Source organism: Zootoca vivipara, chromosome 5 (assembly GCF_963506605.1).
Source record: "Zootoca vivipara chromosome 5, rZooViv1.1, whole genome shotgun sequence".
NCBI classification, from domain to species: domain Eukaryota; kingdom Metazoa; phylum Chordata; class Lepidosauria; order Squamata; family Lacertidae; genus Zootoca; species Zootoca vivipara.
Genome location: NC_083280.1, coordinates 85,074,945 through 85,098,938, shown reverse-complemented (window position 1 = coordinate 85,098,938; position 23,994 = coordinate 85,074,945). Strand labels below are relative to the sequence as shown.

Genomic DNA, 23,994 nt, shown 5'->3' with positions numbered 1-23,994 from the left:
ACTGTATGAAAGTGTACGCCAGAATCGTTATTCTAACATGTATTGTTTTGTTTTTACAAAATGCAGTGTAGGGTTGTGAAGTTGATGGTAGCAAGAGCTCACTCAGTTACCGTAAGTCCTAGAAAGGGTGACAGGGTTCAAAGGAGGAATTACGGTACAGGTTTCAGCAGGAGTATAAAGACATCTGGGTGCCAAGTCTACCTGTAGGTCGACATCAGGTCCATCCACTGAGAAGCAATGGACAGGTAGACCTGGACCAAATAAGTTAATGCAAAGGAAGAGGTAAGTCATGTTAGCATGCATAGCTGAGTGTTGTACAGTGGAACCTCGGTTTATGAACACCTCGGTTTACTAATTTTCGGTTTATGAACGCCGCAGACTCATCTGGAACGGATTAATTCACTTTCCATTACTTTCAATGGGAAAGTTTGCTTCAGTTTATGAACAGACTTCCGGAACCAATTACACCCATGCTTCAGGTTAAGTACACTTCAGGTTGCGTACTCCGTGGACCCGTCTGGAATGGATTAATCCACTTTCCATTACTTTCAATGGGAAAGTTCACTTCAGTTTATGAACGCTTCAGTTTAAGTACTCCGCGGACCGTCTGGAACAGATTAATCTACTTTCCATTACTTTCAATGGGAACGTTCGCTTCAGTTTATTAACGCTTCAGTTTATGAACAGACTTCCAGAACCAATTGTGTTCATAAACCGAGGTACCACTGTACTGTCACTTTTATTTTGAAAAATCAGATTATGGCTAACCAAAATGTCACAAAGCAATGACCAAATGGACAGATGATGATGATACATATCTTTGTACCCCCCCACTTCCCTCCTTTTTTCTCTGTATCACTTGCATGCATATATATATATATCTAACACAAATCATTCCCAAAACATATTGATTGTCCTTGAATTTTCCCACCTGACTTGCCATCCTCTCCTGCCACGCGTATCCCATTCTTCGTGCCCCGTCTTTACGTTTATCTGTGCCAAATCTTCTAATGGATGTCCTGAGTTTTCATGTTATGACAGAGAGGAAGAGAAAGAGAAACTTCTCCCTATTCCCTTTCTTTCTCCTCTTTCTCCTCTGTCATCAAATACATCACAGCCGTGCTTCCCCCTGCCACTTACCGGTACCTTTTTTCTTTCTTTCTAAACTAAGGAACTAAAAATCTTTTGGCCTTCCCTCTGCTTTGTTCCCTCCCCTCACCACAAGTTGCTAATGATTAAGGGGGTGGCTTGACTAGTCCAAGGGCAACTGAGGCCAAAACGGGTAGCAAGGAACAGCTCAGGCTCCGATTACTCCGGAGAATGGGGAAGAGGGTGATGGGGAGGGGGGACGTTTTTCTCCCCTATTGCTTAATTAATGGAAAGAGCCCAGTGCATCTGCCAGCAGCTCCACTCCAAGGTGAATTCTTCCATAAAGAGCCTCATTCATGAGTTGCCAGGAGATCTGTGACCTATTATCGAATTCACACAAAAATTAAAATAATAATAAAAAAACACAACATCATCAACAGACTGGCTAATTTAGTGGTTTGAAGGATGCAGCTGGTGCTCCTGTTTGTATTTGGGAGGGGGGATTTCCGCTCCTGCTCTGATTGATCCCCTCCTCATTTTGTATCCCATGAAATAACAAAAGAGAGAGGCGTAGTTTCATTTCCCTGCAGCTTTCCTCATGAGAAAGCATTTCTTTCCCCTTTCTGTTAAATGAAATGTTGTTTACGGTGACTTTCCCTCCTGAAATCGGGTGTGCCCTCTGACAGCTGCGCAGGATGCTGAGTCATCCGGAGTCAGATCTTCGGCCCATCAAGCTCTGGATTGTCGACACTGGCTGGCAGCAGCACCCTGGGGCCTTCGGGCAGGACTCTTGCAAGAGGTCAAACCTGGGACCTTCTAGAAGCAAAACGGGTACTTTACGTCTGACCTGCCCATCGCAAACACTGTATCCAGAGTTGGGAGCTCCTGGCTTGAGCCCAGGGTTAAGTGGCCTTCTTTAGGTAGAGCCATCGAGGGAGGACAGGTCATGGTAGGAGCTGATATTGAATGGGGCAACCATTTGGGGTCGTGGTAAATGCTAGCCCAGGGGTTCATGGGGGCAGAGGCAGTGCCTGCTCTTTGTCCTCAGTTTCAGGCAGCACAATGTTTCGGACCAGAGCTACTTTAGCCCCTGCAAATGTTGCCCATAAACCATTGGTAAAGCAGGTTTTACTGGTGGAATACAATTGCACTTTCAGAGAGAGAAAAAAAACCCGTAAGAACAACTGCATGTTGACCCCGGTACATCAGAAATTGGTTACTTTTAAAAAAAAAAAGACATAGTACCGTTTCGTTTCATTTAATACCAGGGACAGCATAAACTCGGGATCACCAGCTACCCATCAGCCATTGTAGAAATATATCCTGGGATAAAAGGTGGCGCTGTGGGTTAAACCACAGTGTCTAGGGCTTGCTGATCAGAAGGTCGGTGGTTCGAATCCTTGCAACGGGGTGAGCTCCTGTTGTTCGGTCCCAGCTCTTGCCCACCTAGCAGTTCGAAAGCACATCAAAGTGCAAGTAGATAAATAGGGACCGCTCCGGCGGGAAGGTAAACGGCGTTTACGTGCGCTGCTCTAGTTCGCTAGAAGCACCTTTGTCATGCTGGCCACATGACCCGGAAGCTGTCTGCAGACAAACGCTGGCTCCCTCGGCCTATAGAGCGAGATGAGCACCGCAACCCCAGAGTCAGACACGACTGGACCTGATGGTCAGGGGCCCCTTTACCTTTACCTTTAAAAGAAGAAATGGCATGTTTAAATAGAGATTGACTTTGTACACAGCTTCATATTTGTAGTTCAAAAGTGTAGAAGAAGGTGGTTTTATTTTCTCTGTTGTCTTGACTGTGCACTATACTAATTTAAAAGTTTGGGTTTGGTTGGCCATCACTGCCCACTCTTATCTTTAGGTCTGTTTGGCTTCTTACGGATTATGTTGACTCTCTTTGTACGATTATGGGACGGCTTGACTCTTGCCTTCTCAATGACTCAGAAGATTGTCACAGCAAGGCAGTGCCAAATACCAAGTGGCAGAACAAAATGGCAGGCCATTATTATGGTACAGTAGATAGATCACTGCTAAAAGAAAACCAGCATACAGTACTAAGGGCAGGGCTAGATTCTTTAGCCTTGATGTGCTATTTTTCTATTTACAAGGTGGTTATTAAAACTTTGGGGGTTCTTTTAAAAATGTGGGGGAGCATTCAAAAATGGTATTTCCCACTTGTGGTGTGAAGTAATACATTATTATTATTATTATTATTATTATTATTATTATTATTATTATTATTATCCCTCCCATCTGGCTGGGTGGCTTCCAACACATATAAAAACATAATAAAACATCAAACATTAAAAACTTCCCAATACAGGGCTGCCTGTTGATGTCTTCTGAAAGTTGCATCAGACTTGACATCAGAATGGGCATCAGGCTTGACATCAGAATGGAGGGCGTTCCACAGGGTGGATGCCACTACCGAGAAGACCCCCTGCCTAGTTCCCTGTAACTTCACTTCTTGCAAGGAGGGAACTGCCAAAAGGCCCTCGGAGCTGGACCTCAGTCTCCAGGCTGAACGATGGTGGTGGAGATGCTCCTTCAGGTATACTGGGCTGAGGCCCATAACATTATTCTGCATGTGGAGACTTGGCCTAGCTTCTCAGGTGGAATTCCTGAACATTTTTCACAGGACAAGGGTCAGGTAGTGAAGAGGTTGCCAGCATCCGAGCTTGGGGTGGTGGCTAGTTCACATCAAGGAACCAGGGACCTTTGCCAAATCAACCCACCATCAATTAAGAGAGCCAGTGTGGTGTAGTGGTTAAGAGCGGTGGACTTGTAATCTGGTGAACCAGGTTCGCTTCCCCCGCTCCTCCACATGCAGCTGCTGGGTGACCTTGGGCTAGTCACACTTCTCTGAAGTCTCTCAGCCTCACTCACCTCACAGAGTGTTTGTTGTGGGGGAGGAAGGGAAAGGAGAATGTTAGCAGCTTTGAGACTCCTTAAGGGAAGTGAAAGATTGAGGGCACTAGGAGAAGGGGACGACAGAGGACAAGATGGTTGGACAGTGTTCTCGAAGCTACGAACATGAGTTTGACCAAACTGCGGGAGGCAGTGCGAGACAGGAGTGCCTGGCGTGCTATGGTCCATGGGGTCACGAAGAGTCGGACACGACTAAACGACTAAACAACAACAACAAGGGAAGTGAAAGGAGGGATATCAAGTCCAAACTCCTCTTCTTCTTCTTCGAAGGCAATGTGCACCTTGAGGTTGTTCTTGAAGTGGCGCTGTGGTACTTTCTCCCCATGTGAGCATTACATCAGTTTCTAGAAGGGGGGGGCTGCTGGGTGGGAGTTGCAACTTGAGGTTTTCCCACATGGAGTGAGGTCCTGGCTTCATGCTGCATACCTCTATGTCATGGAGGGTCCCTTGGTTTCCCCTTCTACAAAAAAAAGAGAGTATGTTGTCTGCAAGCTGGATATATTTCTAATGTTTTTCAGGCACTTGAGGGAAAATGTCTCAAGCAACCTGAGTACTTAGTTCAAAGAAACCAAGAATCAATGGGGAAAGCTCAAGGCGAATGACGTTGACTTTTTGTTTGGCAAAACTGATTTGCTTATGCTTTGCACAGAGGCCTTTGAGGTGCCTCAGATAAGGAAGGCACCTGAGGAGCAGAAAACCTTTATTTGATTTCTCCTGCTTTGTTTCCCAGAATTCAAACACCTTCAGAGGCCCAGAGCAGCTCTCATCTCCTGCTTGGCCTAGGTGAGTAACTTCCTTTGACTTGAAAGGGCCTTATTGCTACAAAACTAGCAGGCTGGCAGGGGTTTTGAAGTGTATATTTTACAAGCAAGGTGCTTTTGTTCTCAACGGTTCGTGTTGCTCGCAATAAGTTGGAAATAAAGAGATTGCAATGTGCTCGGCAATGGTTTGCCTAGACCCATTACTTTTTTAAAAAAATGTTTTCCCACTGAAATTTTCCAAAGACATTGATTTATTGGAATATTTTTTAAAAAAAGAAGAAAGAAAGAAAGAAAGAAAGAAAGAAAGAAAGAAAGAAAGAAAGAAAGAAAGAAAGAAAGAAAGAAAGAAAGAAAATATTTATGGGAAATGTAAGCTACGTTACCTGCTGCAATGTGATTGCCCTTGATGCTTGTATCCCCTGGAGCTTCTAGACAATGTGAACGTGCTTCCTGACAGAGTGGGGTCACTTGGCGCATCTCCCTGCCTGTGCTGGCTTCTTTGAGACACATTTCAAGGTGCCCTTTTTATCAGGGCTTCACTCAGTTGAACGGGGATCATGGAACTGATTCATAAATATCTGAACAACACCTGGAACTAGTTCCTATAGTTGCCAGGTGAACTAGGGTGAATTAATTTCATTTTGGGTTCAGACTTTGGATGATTTCTAGTTCATCCTTGCATTCATTTACGTAGCTTTCATAAAAAAAAAAAGAATAGAATAGAATAGAATAATTTATTGGCCAAGTATCAACCATACTTGGAATTTTGCTTTGAATACATTGCAATGTAAAGAAAAGAAAAGAACCTCATACAACCACTATTCCCCTCACAATACAACAGCACAGTGAAAAGACCCCATACCACCAACTGGCCTCCCTTCCACCCACAACTACAGATTCAAACATTTGATGGCACAAGGAGAAAAGCTATTCCTGTGCCTAGAGGTGAGTAAACATGAGTAAACTGGGTATTTATAAAGGAAGTTAGAAAGGAAAACATGGAGGCCATGGTCCAAGGCTTATTAGGCAAATACTGAGGTGCTGCTTAGTCACTTAACCACTGTTGTTAAGCAACCAGCAGGAAAGAATGTGAGGCATTTCCTAGGTCTTCCCTTCTGTATGTTCCTGTTTCTTCCAACAGGAGCAGCTTCCAGTGAGAAATGTGAAGCTTAGGTAGCAATGCAGCGGCATAATAAAAAGGATTGCCGTGGAACCTATTTTATTTTCGTCTTCCTCTAACTTTTATTTCACACAGAATATGTTGCATTTGTCAAATTGCATTGTCATTTTGTTGCTCGTATTTTTTTATTACTTTTTTTACACAATTAAGGTCTCTTTTCCTTTTTTCAAGCAAAAGGTACTCATTACTGGCAGCCATCATGGCTAATAATTTTACTAGGATTGTAGGCTATATAAAACAAATAGTTTTGGGACTCTTGAGAGTCCCATGGACTGAAAGAAGATCAAACCTATCCATTCTGAAGGAAATCAGCCCTGAGTGCTCAATGGACGGACAGATCCTGAAGCTGAGGCTCCAATACTTTGGCCACCTCATGAGAACAGAAGACTCCCTGGAAAAGACCTTGATGTTGGGAAAGAGAACGGGACAACAGAGGATGAGATGGTTGGGCAGTGTTTTTGAAGCCACCAACATGAGTCTGACCAAACTGCAGGAGGCAGTGGAAGACAGGAGTGCCTGGCGTGCTCTGGTCCATGGGGTCACGAAGAGTCGGACATGACTAAACGACTAAACAACAACAATGCCATTTCTTGGAGCTTGGCGTGTGAAGAAGCCCACCAGCACATCACTGAAGACCAAACCATAGCATGTTTTGAATGCATTGATTGAACAGTGACACTTCTGCAGGCATCCTTGTAGCCAAGTATGGTCAGATCAGTTCAGTATTTTTCTGCTGTGTTTGGGGATTTCTAGTTCAGTTTTCTGCTGCTGCTATGCGACGACGTTCCCTTGCATGCTTCATGCAGCCCAACACCCATCCCTACAACATGTTTGCTTCCTTTCCTAATCGAGGTTTTGGGCCACTCTTCCAAATCCAGTTAGTTCTCCGGTCCTGGAGCTGAAATTGGCATTTGACGGGTGCCTTGTCCTCTGTGAGGCACATTGTCTGCTTCTTTGGGAAGTGGAAAACTGTTTTCACCTAATTGTCCTTGCCTTTAGTGGTTGGGGGAGAGTTTCTTAAGAAGAGACACAATGTAGGGGAAACGAGACCATTCACAGGGTAGGGCGAATTGGACCATACAACTTCTTTCTATAGGCGTAATAAATGTATGCTTTTGATCTTGAAAGGTACTGCTGGAAGACCCTCTTGGGAGCAAGGAAAATTCCAGCCTCAAACATCTAGACACCCCTGTTATACTAAGTGCCCTTATGGTTATGCAAATCCACCAGTTTGGCTGCAAAAAAACATGTTTAATGTTGTTAGCTTTACTTAGTTCTTTTAGAAGCTGACAGAAGCTTGAGGGTTTACAGATGCCCCCTCTTTTCTACCGTGTTTCTCATATTATAAGACATGTCTTATATTTATTTTTTCCTCAAAAAAACACACTATGGCTTATTTTCAAGGGATGTCTTATTTTTTTCCTCCTCCTCCTGCCGCGGCCGGCATTGCTGCTGAGCCTATCACTATGTCTTATTTTCGGGGTATGGCTTATATTCCTTGAATGCTTAAAAATCCTGCTATGGCTTATTTTATGGGTATGTCTTAAAATATGAGAAACAGGGTATCTTAATTAGGTGACAGTCTTTTCCATAATGTGATCTTCCCATGGGAGCAGCAGGCAATATCTCTTGCTGCACATCTCCAAAAGAGGATGTGCATTTTCTGGGTCACGAATGAGCCCCACCAAGAATATGGGAGCCAACTTGCCAGAGTTAAACACTTTGAAGCCCATCAGTTTCATAGAATTGCAGAGTTGGAAGAGACCACGAGGGCCATCTAGTTCAACCCCCTGCAATGCAGGAATAGGCAGCTCTCCCATACGGGGATCAAACCGGCAACCTTGGCATTTTCAGCACCACACTAACCAACTGTGCTTTCCAGGTTCAATAAGAGACAATAAGCCACATGCAGAACGGTACCCTATGTTTGCATTAACAACAACAACAACAACAACAACAACAACAACAACAACCCATCTGGCTGGGGAAACCCAGCCACTCTGGGCGGCTTCCAACAAAATATTAAAATACATTGGTCTGTTAAACATTAAAAGCTTCCCTAAACAGCTTCCCTAAACTTGTAATTATTATTGTTTTTAAAATGAGCTTTCGTCCTGTAGAAGTGCGTACTGTAGCTCAAAATGCATTGGCTTTCTTTCCTGTTTAATTTCATTTTGTACCTATTTTAACGCTTGCTTGCTTGCTTTCCACTCATGGGTTTAGGACAAAGTGCTCCTCCTCGCATTCCAAGTATACAAAGACAATGTGTGCAACTTGCACTAGTCTGATGAAACTAGGAATTGTTTGGCCCTGTCACAAGAATGCAGATTAATGGACAGCTCCATGGACAGCTGTGAGTCCAAAATGACTCCCAGGCTGTGCACCTGGTCCTTCAGGGGCACAGTTACCCCATTCAGGACCAGGGAGTCCCCCACACCCACCCGCCCCCTGTCCCCCCAAAACAGTACTTCTGTCTTGTCAGGATTCAACCTCAATCTGTTAGCCGCCATCCATCCTCCAACTGCCTCCAGGCACTCACACAGGACGTTCACCGCCTTCACTGGTTCTGATTTGAAAGAGAGGTAGAGCTGAGTATCATCCACATATTGATAAACACCCAGCCCAAACCCCCTGATGATCTCTCCCAGTGGCTTCATATAGATGTTAAAAAGCACGGGGGAGAGGACAGAACCCAGACAAACTTTGTGAATGTCCCAAAATAAATATATATCTGTCCCCTGCTCCCAGATGTACACCAGTGAATACTGACAATCATATTGAGGTAACTATCAGGGGTTGGTGACCTCATGCTCTCTGGATATTGTTGGAGTCAAACGCCCATCAGCCCTGGCCACACGGCAGCTTTAGGGCAACAGCATCTGAACATTGGCCACCCCAATGCACCTTCACTGGGGGGGGGAATCGCTGAGCTTTTTGTCCATTTGCAGAATTCATCTCGGATCGTCAAATATCAAAACATTCCTCTGTAACGTATAGAGAGAGAAAAGGTCAGAGGCATTGAATTATTATGTTGGGAGAAATGTGTTTATTCTCTCTGGGACAGAAAATAGCAATTACTGACTCTCCCAAGCTGTGTTGTGACTCATGTCAAGCTGCAATGTACTGATTTTCAATAAATTATAATGCTACTCTGGCAAATAATGTGAATGAGTGTTGCTGCAATCCTCCACAATTTTGATACAATACCCTGCATGCTCATAGTTTTTATTGCTTTTGCAGAGATGAAACATGTGTGGGGGTGGAGGGAGAATCTGCATTTAGGAGGTATTTGATTCCCAATATATTTATGTAAGTAGCCCACACAATTTTACACTGTATGAAGACTGCTTTGAGTGTGGAGGGGCGGGGGGAGCTGCAGCAGAAGGTTAGCAAGCAGGGAAATAATTCAGCAACCCCATTTACGGGTTTTTTAACAGCAGAATCCTAGCCCCATGGTAAGCAATGCTTGCGAAGGTAGGATTTGGCAAATGTGTCCCACTGCTGTGCCTCCCCAAAACCATGGCTGGCTGAGCAACTACAGCCACACAGGAGCCTGAAATAGAGTGCTACATGAGCAGAGACAATGTAGTGTGGGGGTGCAGGGGTGGTTGCCCAGAGTGCAAAATTATCAGGGGTGCAAAACTTCAACACCCAGTGCTGCCTCAATGCAGCTGCGCGCTTGCATGGCTCGGCTCTGTTGAAAACGGCTTCTCCACACAATCCAGGAAGTGACCTCTCCAGACAACAGAACAACTTCTTCTCTTATCTCTGTGGCTCCCCGTGCTCTGTTAGGCCCTAGGCTCTGGCAACCCACGCTACGCCACTGAACCATGGATCCACTGTGTGGCCCTGGGAGTTGGCACCCCATGCTACGCCACTGAACCATGGATCCAAAGCTGTTTCACTCCCCTGAAAGTGGCTTGACTTGAGCCCCTCTGCTTGAGCACCCACCTTCTTCTTTGGCAAGTGTGAGTGGCAAGGTTTTAGGTGTGGCTATGACTCTGCCACTCCACTATGATCTGCTAATCCCCAGACCCATTTAAGATTGTTCCTCCATATGATTGAGCTGTACCTACTTACCCAAGAGGAAGCCCGGCTGAAGTCAGTAGAGCTGGATAGACATGTGCAAGTGTGGTTTATTGTTTCTGGATGCTTTGCACCGAACTTTGTGTTAATGGTGGAGGTTGGTCCTTGGGGGCAAATGGAACTCTGCCCCACCCACCTCAGTTTGTCCCCAGACAAATTCAGTGGGTACCAGCTACTACCAGTGTTATATGCAAATGCATTTATGTCAACCCCAATGGCTGCTTCTTTGCTGGAAGTGATTTTCTAGAGGAAGTGATTTTCAACAGAGAAGCCGCAGGATGGAGGTACTTAATACTTTTCCCTGCCCCTTCCCTGCTGAAAATCGCCATCTCTTGAATTGCTTCTCTGCTTTCCCTTGAAGATCCTGGTTTTCAGCCTCAGTGGCTGCTCCCAGACTCTGGATGACAGACCATCTGATGACAGGAAAATGGAATTTTATTTCGATATATGCTTTCGGACCATGAGCTGATGCAAAAACATTGTAATTGGTTTTATTATTGGATTGTTTGGGTTGGTGTTTTACCTGCTTTGATTTTCTGTTTTTGTTTTACTTTGTACTGCCGTTGAGACACACACACGGTATTGCTGTTTTGAGAACCATTTGGTGAAAAAGTGAGGATATAAACGTAAGAAACAGAATTAATAAAGAAGCGAAACGCTCACATTTGGGCATAAAGTTGGCTGGGTAGGATTGTCTCGTTTTACCTTCTATTTTTATTAGGCTTGCTCTTGTTTGCTGCTGCATCTTCATGGTAACCTGTGCTCTTTGGCATTCCCTGTTCACTCGAAGGAGGTGTGTGCAGAAGAGCAATGAGTTTTATGCAAAAAGCAGTATAGAAACCCCTGAGTGCTCGAGAATAATGCTTGCAATTTGTGACCCAATTATGATTCAAGTCAAGAGGATTTTTACAGATCGCTGCTCAAAATATGGGGGGCGGGGAAGGTGCTTCAATTGATCATGTAACAATGAAGTGGAATAAAAATGCTATGCCACCTAAGTATTATAATATTAGTTGTGTGTTATACCTCATAATAACTGTAGCCACTGGGTATTTGGTGGAAAACCCATTCAGCAGGTATTCGAATTCAACTACCTGGGAATTACATTCCATCATAGGCTTCTATGGTCCTCACATCGTGCAATGGCGGTGAATGCCAGTAAGATGTCTATGCAGGCTATAATGTGTTTCTTCATAACAAGAGGTAATTCGCATTTCCCCTCTGCCCTTAAGGTCTTCAACACCAAATTTTTAGCTCAATTGCTTTATGGAATTCCAGTCTGGCTGCTAGGGTTTACCCAGCTGGTTGAATGAGTGCAGGCAGCTATCCTTTTTAAGATTGTTGCTGTCCCACGATGTGTACCCTATGCAAGCCTTGTGTTTAGAGGGAGGTCAGCACAAGGTAGAGACTGTCGCCTGGGTGAGATTTCTTCTATGCTGGCTAAACACCTGCCTTACAACAGATAAAGATCCTCTCCTCAGCAAAGTTTTGTTAGACCCCTTTCCTTCCCCAGGGCTACAACAGTTTAACATAAAGGTACAGCAACTTGGGCTGTCAGTGGAACTTTTGTGACCGATGTCCCTACCATCTGCCAGGGCTATAATAAAAAATAGGTTGTGGGATATTGAACGCCAGGAACTAACAGTAGCAGCAGAGAAAACATGTTCAACTTGCAACTTTCTTGGGCACATGAAATTTACCAGAATTATCTTGAGTTCTTGCTTAACCTCCAAGAAAGAAGGGCATTTTCGCTGGCCAGGTTCAACTCAAATCCATCAAACCTCCTTTGGGGAAGGTTCTCGGGCATGGTGGAAGGAGAAAGAATTTGCCCCTGTGAAGACCACCTGGTGGAAACCCTTACGCATATGGTTCTTAAATGTAAACTATATGCTGATCTCCGCCAGCAATTCCTAGACCAACTCTGCATCCCCAAATGGAAACCAGAGTTGGAGGTCATGCATTTTCTATTACTGGGGAATGATCAGGAGCTCACCAAGTTAGTCGCCAAATATCTCTATTTGGTTTTCTGCTGTCGAAACACATTGCAGACGTCTGATCTCCCTGGAGACCTAGCGACTTGCTTTGCCTCTTTTCTTTTGGCTAATGTTTTGTGCCACGGGGGAGGTGGTAATTCTGTATTGATTTGTTATGGATGTTTGTATGTGATGCCTATAAAAGGTTTGATGAGGATGATGATGATGTTGATGATGAATAACTGTAGCCATCTTAACCAGTACGGGACACCCCATTTAATATACGAAATCCAAAGGGATCTGTGCCTTTGGCAGGTAGGTTCATTCAACGTATAATTGTTCAGGGCAGAACTATGTTGCTCTCGGGGGTGCTATTGGCCATCTTCCAAACCCGCTTTTTAAAGTCCATTTTGGGGATGCTTCCGCTGGCCTCTGCACCCCTGGCTGGCTCCCCTCCCCCACGCTTGCATTTCAGATGGTGGTGCCTGCCTCTTCTTCTTCCTCTGACAACGGCAATCACATACCCCACCAATTTTGCTATTTGGTGATCTCAGTTCCTCTGCCTCCTATCTTCTATCCCCAAGAGTCTCCTTCGATTTCTTACTCCCCACACTCTGCTTGGGCAATCTCTCGATCTCGTCTTCGCCAAGAACTGCTCCGTCCCTCGTCTCTCTGCTTTGCGATTCTCTCTTTTTGATCACATCTCCCTCTGTGCTTGTTTTCCTTCCAGAACCTGCAGTCACTCGATCCAGTGGCTTTCAGGCAAGCATTTGTTTCTCCTCTCACTTGATTTGCGCCCACGTGTTCTTTAGACTCTGCATTGAATTCTCTGTGACTTATTCCTATCCTCAACTCTTTGATATGTCTTCCCCACTCTCCTAACCAACAATTTGCCCCTCTCACCCCACTAGCCCCAGCTCCTTCCTTCCTTCCATTTGATATCTCTGTGCATGTTCTCCTGTCACTCATCACACCAGAATGCATGGCTTTCACAAGCCATTATTGTGTTCCTAGACCAATAATTTAGGAATTGTCACCCCTTTGGAACTAAGCCAAGTTTTACTGCCTTTGTGTCTTTTCTGATTGGTGTATGGAAAACCACACGAACCTGACCTTTGAAAAAATTGTAAGTAAACCAATTTTTAACTTACTAAACATGTGGTCTTTCCCTTTGCTGGGGGAAGATGGAAGTTTTGGAACTCACAAGGGGGTATTTTAAAAGTCTTAACAGCCCATATTTCCACACTTTGCTTTGCTGTATATTTTGTGATTTTAAAGCTGTGCTGGGGTTCTTTCACCAAAGAGTACTTGCCCTAAACCTGGATCTTGGCATCCAGGAATTCTATTTTTAAACCTATATTCCCCCCCCCCTTGAATCAACATGTCCATTCTGCTTTCAAACCTCCCACTGATTCCCTGTTACTCCCAAAATCCAATCCCCTTGTTGAGGGTCGCTGTAAATTGTAACTCTGTGAGGGGTTAAAGTACAGGGCCCATAATTCTTTGAGGGGGGCAAAATATGCTTCAAATGTGCTTTAAAGGTGTAGCAAATGCTACATCAGGTTTCAACTGTGTGGTGGCCAACTGCAGAAAGGCTTGCTGGAGTCCACTTATTCCCTGAGTGACATCGGCTCTGTCCTCACCCCAGGAAAATTGCAGTGTCTCAAAATACACTCGTTAAGCAGCAAATCTGTTCCGTCAGATTCTTCTCACTGTGAAAATGAACCTGGCTGCGCAAACTCGATGGCAAAATCTTCCCCTGGTGGGAACGAACGCGTCAAACATCTGTGTAGGGTGAATGTCTGAAAAATGTGTCTATACGTGGATAAAGGATTGCTCTACGAAGAGAAACAAAAATATCCACATTTTTATAGAGGATCCCATCTGCATCTATGGGCTCCAAGGCCCCAAGAGAACCACTGCCAGTCGGAGGTTATCAGCCTTTGCCAACCTGACGCCCTCCCTATGTTTTTGGACTACAACTCCCACCAACTTCAGCCAGCACAGCATGATGGGAGTTGTAGTCCAAAACACAGATTGGTGAATGCTAGAGTGCACAGTTCCAGGTTGGAGAGCCCAATAGGGCCTGACTCAGTACAGTGGTACCTCGGTTTACAAACTTAATTTGTTCCGGAAGTCTGTTCTTAAATCAAAAGCGTTCTTAAACCAAGGCACGTTTTCCCTAATGAGGCCTCCCGCCGACAGTACCCTTCCACCATTTGGATTCCGTTCTTAGACCGAGGTAACCGGGACACTACTTCCGGTTTTGCAGAGTTCATAAACCGAATCATTCGTAAACAGGACTGTTCTTAAACCGAGGTGCTGAATGAGGAATTCGGATCAATGTCATCTCACTTCACCTGCCCTCCTGTCTGGTTCATATTAAGTCCTAATTCCTTCAATAAGATTAATAACGGGAAACTTTAAACGGAGTGTTGATTCTCCATCATTATGTACTCGCTGCCTTTTATTTAATTGAGCAGTCGCAGTTCTATGCACCCTTGGAAAGAAAGGATGCGATCCTACGAATGTTTACCTAGGAGGAAGCTGAACACTGGGGATTTACTTCCGAGTAGGCTATGCTGCAAGCCTCCATAAAATCAGAGGGGCTCACTTCTGAGTAAACTGTGCTTTAAGACCAGGCTGGGGGCATTTAAAAATGTATCAAAATAACAATTCCGGGTTCACCTAGCCACCTAACGTGTGAACCCGGCTGGCGTGGTGGTGGGGCTCATCAGAAGCAAACCCTCCATCAACCCCCCTGTTCCTAAGAAGCTCAATTTCCCACTTGCCAGTAGCAGATTAAAAAAAAAACAGAAACGGGGAGGGACCTCGTCTGTCAGAGCCTATGTAGATTAACCTTTCAATTAGCTGTTATCAAGTCCTGTGTTTTAGAACCAGTCCTTGCGATCTGCGGCCATTTAGCATCAAGAAAGGTTTGAGGATTTTTTTTTTATTAATTTTTTTTAGGGGGGAGACAGGCTGCGGGAGCGGGGAGGGGATGAACAATCCTAATTCTGCGTCCCTGTGTTTGAATACGTACTGAAACCTCACCCCCCAAATCCCAATCTGATTGTTTGCTTGCAACCTTTTTGGGGGGCGGCGGCGGGGGTGTAAATATATTTCTATATATCTATGTTTCCGCACGTCTCTGTGATTTCCCCTCCCTTTTTGGGGTTGGGGTGGGGAGGGGAGAATAAGAAGAGAGGCTTCGCAAAGGCGAGAGGAGGAGGAGGGGACAAAAAGGTATTAATTTTTCCTCGTAATGTCGATGCGTGTGATTTGGTGGGGCGCAAAAAAGAAAGAACGGAAAGCTCTGATTGCCAAAAAAAAAAAAAAAACATTATGGGGAAAAATTCCAAGTCCGCTATATCCATTCCTCCCGCACTCTCTGTCTCTCTCGCCCCCCGCACCCCACCCCTTTCCCAATTTCCTTCTGGCTTCTTCGTTTATTTGGGGAAAGGGGGTGGCGGAGAGGGGGAAAGGGCTCGCGAGGGTGGTTGTGCTCCTGGCTCGGAGGGAAAAGGCAGCGAGGAGCTGCCGCCGCCGCCGCGATCGCCTTTTCTGGAGGAGGAGCAGCAGCAGCAGCAGAAGAGGCAGCATTTCGCCCGAACCGCTTCTGCAGAAACATCCCCGAGCAGAGAGAAAAGGAAAAAGAAGAGGTCAATTTGCAAGCTGCAAAGGTTGGGGGGGGGGGGGAGACGCGGGGCCGAGAGCCTGCAGCAATGAGGTTATAGAGTTGCAGGAGCGCGTGTATACCGTATACAGTACTGTTATACCATATATGGTACCGTATATGGGTGTTGGAACGCGTTCGGGAGCTGGATGGCAAGGTTGCAATGTCCTGCAACAATATCTATTTGTCCTTCCCCCCCCCCACTCCCCTTTCTGCTTTTACTAGCTTCGCGGGGAAGGGGTTTGTTGACGATCGGTGCGGGGACTTTTGCAAAGCTTTCTACGAGCCAGAGAGGCCCGTGCACGTGTTTACAGACACTTCTGCCGGGTCCGCGCGATTGTATTGTAGTGACCCTTTGCATTTCGAGGGCGGAGGGTGTGAGGGGGGTGGGTGGGGGTGGACAAGTCGCGGCAGCAGCAGCAGGCTGGGCTGGGAGAGCGGCGGGGCGGTTGCCGAAAGCAATCTGGTGTGTGCGTGCGTGTTGCATCCCCCCACCGTGTGTCTTTACAGGCAGCGATTGTTTTCTGCAGAAAATGGGCGGGTTCGGGGGAGTCCCGGGTGCATTGCATATAGCTGGGAGGTTTGCGTGTGCATGCATGCATACATGTATATCGGTGGCGGTGGACTTGCATATGGTCGTGTAGCTGGGAATCAATTGTCCGCTATGCTGCGGTCGTGCGAAGGGTTGCTGCTGCTACTGCTGTTGCCGCCTGTGCCAGGCACCTTAAGGGGAGGCGGGTTTCCGAATCGCGATGAGGACATGTTTTTAAGTCTCGCCCGACCGGGTGGATAGCCAAAGGCTCCGGCGGCACGTGGCGTGAAACTCAAAGACATAAGCGGGCGCTTATTAGTGTGTGTCGCGCGCCCGTCCGCTCCAGGCACGCTTAAGCGTTCTTCTCGCCCTCCTTTCCCGCGATAAGGCGCCTCTGCCGCTTTAAACTTCAGCGGGGGGTACGTGTGTGGAGGAGAACCTGCTTGGTGGACAGCCGCGGCAGCCTATAAGAAGCCTATCTGTGCTGTCTCGTTGCCTCTCCCCCCTCCCACCTTTTCCATTAGTAACCGTTCTCCAATGAGAACCGGGGACGAGGCGGTGCTCCGCGTTCCGAGGAGCCTTTGCCACAGAAGTGCGTTCCCACCCGCTCCCTTAAGAGGCATGATTGACGTCGCACGCCCTCCAATCGCTGTGGACGCGGCGGAGAAAGGTGTGTGTTGGGGGGGGGGAAGAAGGCGGAGATGATGGACAGGGATGCTTCGCGAATGAAGGCGGCTGCTTACCCCTGGTGAGGCGGGACTTAGCCCAGCCTCTCGAGGAGGGGAGGAGGCGGGGAACGGCAAGGTAGGGATGCGTCGCGTTGATTGCGAGACAAAATGGCGGCGGCTTGAAAAGGCGAGAGCGGCGGCGCGGAGGGAAGCTCGCTGTCTAGGGCGCCGGCAGCAGGGGGCGCAGCTGCGGCATCTCCCGGCCGAGGCTCCTCCCTCGTGGGCCGCTTCCCAAGCCGCGGGGGCGGGTCGCGAGGGCCGCCCGCCGCCGGTGAGGTGAGTGGCGGGAATGAGGCGGCCGGCCTTCGCCCCGCGGGGATGAGGGGAGGATCCGCCGGGGCGCCTGAGGGAGAGGAGGCGGGCGGGGGACCTAAAGGAAGAAACAAGCAGGGGAGGCGCCTGAAAGTTAACTAATTGGGCTGCATATGAAGTGAATGTCAACCACCTTATTATTGTTGTTGTTATTTATTTTAATTAATTAAAATGCGTTTTTCTTCGGCTTGCCAGCCATACTTTGCCTTGACTCGTGTGAGTTTTTTGTTTGTTTTTGGAGTCAATATGGAATTGCTTACCTTGTGCTTCTCCCCCCCCCCCCTTTAAATAAAGAAGAGTTTAATTGAACAAGGAAGTCAAAAGGGAAAGGTATTACCGGTATATATCATTATAAGAGTCTGAAGTTAACTAATAGGGCTTAATATAAAGTGAATATCTACCTTATTATTATTATCATCATCATCACCATCATCATTATTATTATTAAAATGCGTTTTTCTTCGGCTCACTGGCCATAATTTGCCTTGCCTTTGTTTTTGTGATATTGAACTCAATCCTTGTGCTCCCCCCTTTTTTAAAAAAGAAGAGTTTAATTGAACAAGGACGTAAAAAGGGAAAGGTATGCAGTATATCATTATTAGAGTCGCTGAGTCTGGATATACTGTAATTGCTCTATTTATTTATTCATTTTTTAAGAAAACATTTATACTTTTCAGATTTATACATTTCACTAATTATACAATCATTTTTACATTTCAAAACTTGACTTCTTTCCCCCTCTTTCTGCGGTTCCTTAAATATATTTTAAATATCTTCTACATATACAAATTAACATATTTACCGTATTTACTCTAATGCTCACCTTTTGGGGCCAAATGATGTTCGATTTGGTGGCATGTTCGCTGGCAAATGCCTTGGGGGGGGGGGGATGTTTCAAGATTCCGAAAATGGAGGTACGCATTAGGTTCGAGTAAATATGGCATATTATCTATTACGTAACATTTGCTATTAAAGGTTGATTTTCAACCTGCCATAGTTGTGTAAATGCGCTCCAAATATTGTTGTACTTGGCATTTGTTTGTTGGTTGTTTACGTTGACTGACGAGCTCTGCATTTTGCTATTTTGCGTTTTTCACTTGTGTAGGATTGTGAGGAGCTGGACGTTTCGTTCACGAGCCGCCGTGGCCCACTTTGCCGTGGAAAGTGGTACTGTATATCAGTGAAGTCAGTTTGTTGGTCAGTAGCTCCGTAAATGGCACTTGGAGGAGGGCAGGAATTGGGGGGTGGAGAATGAGGGCTCTGGGGGTTTTAATTTTAGAAAAATGAAGGCTGAAAGTTCAGCAAGAGGGCTTGAAGTATCCCTAAGGCAACTTGTCTGCTCTCTTCCCTCATTGGCTCCCATAAAAACATAGCAGGTGTATGATCATTATTATTCATAACTTAATTTAGAACCTACGATGATTGCATGGATGTAACAAAAATATGCCGTATATGTGTGTCTTGTCTATCTAAGCATCACTGTAAATATCAATATTGTAAACATCCAAGAATTAGAAAATGCTGATTTACCACATAGAAAAGCTCCTCAATATTTATGTTGTAAATAATCTCCATGAATTCAATTAGAGAATTCCATTTCTTTGTTTGTTTAAAAAAATCTATATTGTTTGGTATAATTCAATATTGATAATTATGAAAGTTTATACAGTACACCTGCCCTCCATTTTTGTTTGTTTGTTTACCAGCCATTCTTTCACTGGTGACGTTGACCTATTTTTCCATTTTTGCAAAATCAGAAGAGTCACAGCTATTAAATTCTTTATTACGTCCTAATACTTGACCTGTTTATCCAATCAGATTCCTGATGATATTATAAGGACTATGAGATGTCATGACTGATACAATTTCCCCACCTCACCCCCCCCAACATATTTTAATTGATTGGCAACTCCACCCAAATGTTTCACATCTGCCTTTGAGGCTCCATATCTCCAAGCACTCTCCACTGCATGTACGTATTTGGTCTGTGGAGTCATGTACCATTGATAGAATAATTTATAAAGTTTTTCTCTTATGTGTACACATAGAGATAATTTTGGTTCTTGATACAATTTTTCCCTCCGCTCTTGTTCAGAGATTTTTCTACCAGTTGTTTTATCAACCTTTCCCCCTCCCAGAAAACCTGTGCCAAGTTGTGAATTCACAGGTTATCCAGTAAGACAGATCTTGGATTGAAAACCTATTCAAGGCTTTCTTTTTATGATACCCTCAAAAGTTCTTACTACACTTGCCATGTTACTCTTTCTTATATTTTCATCTATATTGTTTCTTTATTGAAACATTACGCCATTAGACCCATTTGAAGAATTTCATTAAGTGTTTTACAGTGTCAGTTACTTAAAGTTTCCATATATATTATTATATACTTGCTTGTCCAATTAAACACTTGGTTTTAAAAATTAAGGTTGAAAGTAAAGATAACTTGGGTGTTAACACTTATTAAACCATTGGGTGTGGGTGTTAACATTATAGAAAATTGACCATTCATCCTGATCTGTTTGCAGAAAGTTTGTGGAGAGGTTAGACAATGTTGTCTGTTTATTGAGCATGATTTATTTATGGGGAAGCTAGATGGCATGCCAAGCAGTTGTTATCCCACACTTTTCACTGGATTTATCTTGTCACTTTCCTTATCGCTAAAGGTCCTTTGAGCGGGGAAGCATGCTTGTAGCACGAGAGCATCAGATCAGCGTTAATTGTGCAACCTGAAGTTGCTGATATCTTACTGATTCCCACCCGTAAATAGTAATCTGGAAGTGCCTTGTGATAGGATATATGTATAATAGGTTCTGGGGTGGTTGTGTTAGGATTGCAGCACAGGAGAGGGAAGAGTTCTGACAAAGATCTTCCTGTCAGTCCTAGAGAAAAAAAGCTTCCATTGGCAGGATGGGAGCTTTTTCCTGTAAAGCTGATAACAGTGTGTGTGAGAGTGTGAGAGAGAATTCCTGCAGAGCAAATCTTTCCTTGGTTGGAACGTGAAGTGGCATGGGAATTCTGTTTTAGATCACCAACACGTGAAATGAGTCACCCAATGCTTCAGCCATGACTCCATTTCACAGGTTACTTATGTGAAAGGACACTGTGTGATTAAATGGGTGTATAGGCTCCCCTGAACCTGCCTGGTAGTGCATGAATGAATGTGTGTTGGTTTCCCTGCCTCAGCTATCCATGCTAATGCTTTGGTGGCAGCAGTAGGACACAGAGAATTGCAAGTGTTCTCAAGGAGTAGGGGCATGGGGCGCCGCAGCCTCCTTAAAAATCATTTGATGCCCCTTCATGTAAGTAAAGAATAAAGGCAGCTACAGTTTCTAACCAGCTGATCACTCTTCTAGTTATAGAGGTCTCCAACATATGGTAGAGGTTTCCCCAATACTCTCACTGTGTCCTGTGAGTGTTGCACATGGAAGCATGATATCCTCCTTATGTTCCCCTTTCAGGAAGAAAGGATTTTTGAGAATTGGAGTCCATGCACATCAAAACTCCCTCTCTGTTTGACTGGTGTGTGTTCCTATTTGCTCTCCTGCTGTGTGTTTACACACCTCCCAGCCAGAGGTACTCAACTGAACCTTGATGTGAACTAACTCCATTGAAAAGCCTTGTCTTTGAGTTGCTTGGATAGAAGTCTTTGTAGTGGTTCCTTCACATATGAAAGCCACCACTCAATTCTGCAGCCGTTTACTATCACCTTTAACCACTTCAATTTTGATTTTCAAAAGTTAGAAAGGATGAGTCCCATGAGCAACTGGTGTGTAACTAGCCTTAGAAAATTATTTTTTATCTGTTTTTCGAGTGCAAGTTTATGAATTGCAAAATTAAAGCTATGTAGATTGACCTGCTCTACACCTTTAGGGGCGTGGGTGGCGCTGTGGGTTAAACCACTGAGCCTAGGGCTTACTGATCAGAAGGTCGGTGGTTCGAATCCCCGTGACGGGGTGAGCTCCCGTTGCTCGGTCCCTGCTCCTGCTAACCTAGCAGTTCAAAAGCACGAAGTGCAAGTAGATAAATAGGTACCGCTCCGGCGGGAAGGTAAATAGCGTTTCTGTGCACTGCTGTGGTTCGCCAGAAGTGGCTTAGTCATGCTGGCCACATGACCCGGAAGCTGTACGCTGGCTCCCTCTGCCAATAAAGCGAGATGAGCGCCGCAACCCCAGAGTTGTCCGCAACTGGACCTAACGGTCAGGGGTCCTTACCTTTACCTTTACACCTTTAGGTTCCTGAATCAACTGCTGTACAGTACCTATAATGTGTTATCCTGGATTTAATCCAGGGGTCCCCAGACTTACCGGGCTTCGGGCTGGTGCCCGCTGCGCCGTCGCGGGCCGGGTTGGGAGGCCAATTGGGCCGCATCCGGCCCGGGGGCCGTAGTCTGGGGACCCCTGATTTAATCTGTAGATGCTTTTACTTTTGAAAAGTCTCCCTGATGTTGAGAGTGAGAATTCTTACTGCCTTATAATAATTTGTAACAATCATGCTTGCTTATTGTCAGGTTCTTACAAAAGGAGCAATTGCAGTGGTGCCAACGGAGAACAAAATGGTGCTATGCATCCGGCCCACTCCAAAAAAAAGCCCACACTGCTTCAATAGATCTCATTTCATGTGGTCCAATAGCCCCAATGTGCAATGATGATGGCTCAACACAAATTTATTGACTTCATAGAGTCCATCACTGTGTGTTGTAACCTGAATCAGTACTCTGACTGCACTGCAAAGACCCTACTACTGTACAGTATATGTATTGAGGAATTTATTGGCAACAGTGATGCTGTATATGTGAAAGTAGTGCAGTAATATAAACTTACAAATGACTTTACAGCTATGGCTGCCTTCAGTGGATGTATAACTTTTTATCTCTCTTGCCCCAGCTGTAATACTATCAGACTTGCTGTTTTTGATTAGCAGTTTACTCTTAAGTACACTTATTATGGAATAAGTCTGATTGAACTCAATATAACTTACTTCTGAGTAATTGTGTTTAGATTGCACTGCAGGAGTTATGGAGAGCATTTTTTTTTATTGCTCAGACTTCTAACAGAGTTTAAATTGCCTCAAAACTGAAACTTATTTATAAAATTGATTCTCTTAATTGACTAGAGCAGCAAGGTTCTATAATTAAAGCTGAACTTGTCTTTGGTAGAATTTGCATATTCTGTTAGCTGTGTTGCAGAGGAAGGTGAAATGTCTATCCTTGCTGAATTCAGAGACCTAGTTACCAGCAGAGTTCTTGGCTTCTTTCCATAGTTACTAGTCCATTTGGTTGAGGATTTCAAGTGTGGGTTCATGTAGACTGGCAACATGGTGGAGTGGGTGGCACTGTGGCCTAAACTACTGAGCCCCTTGGGCTTGCCAATTGGAAGGTTGGTGGTTCGACGGGGTGAGCTCACGTTGCTCTGTCCCAGTTCCTGCCAACCTAGCAGTTCAAAAGTGTACCAGTGTGAGTAGATCAACAGGCACAACTGCGGTGGGAAGGTAAACAGCATTTCCGTGGGCTGTGGTACTCGTCACAGTGTCCTATTGCGCCAGAAGTGGCTTAGTCATGCTGGCCACATGGCCAGGAAAGCTGTCTGTGGACAATGCCGGCTCCCTCGGCCTGAAAGCGAGATGAGCACCACAACCCTATAATCACCTTGACTGGACTTAACTGTCCAGGGGTCCTTTACCTTACCTTTGCCTTAGACTGGCAACATTGTGGACCGTAGTTGAGGTTTTCTACATATGTTTAGGATAACTCGGGTTCATTGAAAGGTTATGGAGTTTCTCAATTAGAGGATCAGTAATGGTGGACAAGATTCCCTGAAAGACAGCTTTTTTTTAACAACCACTATTTCATCAAAATATCTGGATAGGGGAGAGTTGGGAACAGTTGCCAGGTCTCCTGGGCCTTTCTGTGCCCCACGTAAATTGAGTATGAAATCTTAGAACATTCCCCAGACTCCTCAGCAAGACTCAAGGGTTACTCCAAAGGTAAATTGATGTGGAAAGGGTTCTCAGAAGGTATAGAAAATTGTCATGCTACCGGTAGGTTGATGGGCATGAATAGATTTCGACCTGGAGAATGGAAGAGAAGTTGACATTCAGCATCATTCTTGTTGATGTTGAAAATGTTACTGTAGAAATTATGGTACATGTTCTGATGAGATAAGGAAGAGTTCTTTGCAGTAATGCCTTGTTTACAAGCTGAATCAGAGTGATAGGCTTTGCCTCTGGAGTCATTGTAGGATCCAAGATCAGTGTTGGTGCCGGCAATGTGAGTCAGTATGCATAAGTATGCAGCCTAGGATTTACATATTGCATGAAGGCTGCAAATCTAATGGGACCTGAGAGTAAGTGTGTATAAAACCTAGTGGGATTTCCTTTTGAGAAACCATGATTCTTACCGGTTTCTACTTTTTTCTGACTGAAAGTAGATTCTCTTTGCAGACAAGCACACACTATTTTAGCTCAGTAAGTTAGAAGATCTGTCTACTAATGGATTTTCAATTGCTCTTTGATACGAGGTCTGGAGTGTAAATTTAAGGGATCAATGTATAGCATGCCTGGGCAGCATGCCTGTTCCCGTGCAGCATGCCTTCACAAATTTTAGTTAGTAGCTTCAATATCTTGGCTATGCATGACCTGTAGAGGTGGAATTTTAAAAATAATATTTTATACATCTGCATTCTTGTTGAGCATTGGACTTTTGTTTTAAAGATACTAACTACATCCATC

At 45.0% G+C, this 23,994-nt stretch overlaps 1 protein-coding gene across 14 annotated transcripts in view; it reads left to right on the top strand.

The window, feature by feature from the left end:
* Positions 1–14,882: 14,882 nt before the first annotated feature.
* Positions 14,883–23,994, top strand: part of KAT6B (lysine acetyltransferase 6B) — an 80,482-nt gene continuing 71,370 nt past the window's right edge. For 2 of the 14 annotated variants that reach the window (XM_060275040.1, XM_060275039.1), the window contains exons 1-2: positions 17,281–18,465; positions 20,727–20,841. The gene's annotated coding sequence lies outside the window, so the exon portion shown is untranslated. Of the gene's footprint in view, positions 14,957–15,224; positions 15,267–15,380; positions 15,704–16,142; positions 16,899–16,972; positions 17,233–17,277; positions 18,466–18,491; positions 20,842–23,994 lie in introns of those variants that run through there. The other 12 variants (XM_035137471.2, XM_035137466.2, XM_035137463.2 and 9 more) reach the window with 12 other exon arrangements.